Below are 2,752 nucleotides of genomic sequence, written 5' to 3' on the forward strand. Positions count from 1 at the left end.
TAGGCTAAGTTATGATGTTTGATAGCTTAGGTTTATTAAATGCATTTTCAGTTTAAGATAATTTTCTATTTACAATGGGTTCATCAGTATGCAACCCCATTATAAGTTAAGGAAGATTTGTAATGAAGCACTCTGGAAAGTGGGAAAGAGGCAGTGGATAATGGGAAAATAACCAACAGGAGTCCTCTACACTCCCAGAATAATCATTCTTTCCTTTGTGTTCCTAAAGCACCCTGATGTCTATAGTTGCAGGAAACACACTGTATTAAAATGATTTGCTTACTGATTCCCCCAGTAAACTGTGAACTTGCTGGGAATCTTCCTATCTGTAACAACTAGCACAATGGGGGACACAGAGTGGAGGGGGGTATAAATATTTACTGCTGTTGAATCATACGGTTTTAGACTTAGAAACGTCCTTGAAATTTACTTAGCTCCTTTTTTTTTTTTTTTTTTTTTTGTGGGACGGGGGCCCTCTCACTGTTGTGGCCTCTCCCGTTGTGGAGCACAGGCTCCGGACACGCAGGCTCAGCGGCCATAGCTCACGGGCCCAGCCGCTCCGCAGCATGTGGGATCTTCCCGGACCTGGACACTAACCCGTGTCCCCTGAATCGGCAGGCAGACTCTCAGCCACTGCACCACCAGGGAAGCCCCTAGCTCCTTATTTTTGAAGGTGTGTATATAGAAACATCAGAGGTGAAATTCTGAGCCTGAAGCCAAAGTTAGTTGCAGAGAGGAATTCAGAAGCAAGTCATATTATCTCTAATTCTGTATTCATTAATAATACCCCCTTAAATGCCTACTAATATTTCTCATTTTCCTAAGTGAATGAACTGTACAAAGGCTCACCACTGGAATTTACATACATTCCAGTATAATGACAGACTCAAGGTTTAAATAATTAAAAAATACCTTTACATGTAGAATCTTCTGAATAAGAATTCATCCTAAAGAAAGAGTGAGTATTGGGGACAAACTGAACCCAGCAATAAAATTGAATTACAAAGCTCTCAGTCATTTAGATTTGTTCATGTCCTGGCCCCTCACACATTTATGCCTTAGTTCTACATGAAGCATTTAGAAAAGTCTAAATAACTGGGTATATTTTTACTTTTTGGAGAAAAATTTACATAATAAATTGCACCCATGTACAGTATACAATCACATAAGTTTTTACATATAGACAACTGTGAAACCATCACTACAATCAAGATAATGAACATATCCATCACCTCCAAAGTTTCTTCATGTTTCATTATAATCATTCCTACTGCCTCTCTCCCATTTGCCTCAAGGAAACACTGATATGCATACTGTCACTGTAAATTAGTTGGCATTTTTGAAAATTTTTATTGTTTGTAGTTTTAGAATTTCATACAAAAGGAAGAAGATGGTATTTATTCTCTTTTTCTGGCTCTTTTATTTCACTGAACTAAATTATTTTTAGATTCATTCATGCTGTATCCTGTATCAACAGTTCATTTTCTTTTACTGCTCAGGAGTATTCTACATAATTTGTTAAGCCATTCAGATGAATGTATAAGTTGTTTCCAAGTTTTGGCAATCCAAATAAAACTGCTGTGAACATTTGTGTACAAGACTTGGTATAGACATATGTTTTCTATCCTTTTAGTTTAAAACCTAAATGTGAAATGGCTGCATCATATTAAAAACATATGTTTAACTTTTTAAGTAACTAAAACACTGTTTTCCAAAATGATTGTACTATTTTATATTCCCACCATCAATGTGAAATAGTTTCAATATCTCCCCATTCTTGCTAACACTTAGTATGATCATTTTTTGTTTAATTAAGGTATTTTAGTAGATGTAAAATGTATGTTCTTTTTTTGGTCTGTTTCATATGTTTTGAAAGTGAAGCTTGGTGCATACATATTTAGAATTGTTATTTCTTCTTGGAAAATGGACCCTTTATCACAATCACCCTCATTATCTCTGATAATGTTCCTTGCTCTGAAGGTTATGTTGTCTGATATAAATATAGCTACACTGGCTTAATTTTAATTTGTGTTTGTATAGTATATCTTTTATTATCCTATACCTATAAATTATGTAAGCCTATTTTTAAATAAATTTATTTATTTATTTTTGGCTGCATTAGGTCTTCATTGCTGTGCGCAGGCTTTCTCTAGTTGTGGTGAATGGGGGCTACTCTTTGTTGTGGAACACAGGCTCTAGGCGCACCGGCTTCAGTAGTTCTGGTGCACGGGCTTAGCTGCTCTGCAGCATATGGGATATTCCCGGACCACGTATTGAACCCGTGTCCCCTGCATTGGCAGGCAGATTCTTAACCACTGAGTCACCAGGGAAGTCCCTGTATGCCTTTCTTTTTAAAGTAGGTTTCCTGTAGGCAACATATAATTGCTCCATGCTTTTTTAAACCCAATTTTGCAATCTTTGCCTTTAAATTAGTGTGTTTAGATCTTGTGTATTTAATATGATGATTAATATGGTTGATTAGAATTTACCATCTACCTAGCTGTTATCTACTTTTTCCATTTGCTTTTTTTCTTTTCTCTGCTTTCCTTTGAATTAACTGAGCATTTTTTGAGATTCTATTGACTTTTATTTATATCAGTGTAAAAATTGTGCTTGGTCATTGACTTAGGGTTTAAAATATATATCTTTAATTAATTAGAGTCTACTTTCAAATAATATTATACTACCTTACATAAAGTAAGGTACAAAATATATTTCCAATTCCTTCCTCTCATTCTTTGTGCTATTCCTG

This window comes from Lipotes vexillifer, unplaced genomic scaffold (assembly GCF_000442215.2).
Source record: "Lipotes vexillifer unplaced genomic scaffold, Lipotes_vexillifer_v1.1 scaffold465, whole genome shotgun sequence".
Classification (NCBI taxonomy): domain Eukaryota; kingdom Metazoa; phylum Chordata; class Mammalia; order Artiodactyla; family Lipotidae; genus Lipotes; species Lipotes vexillifer.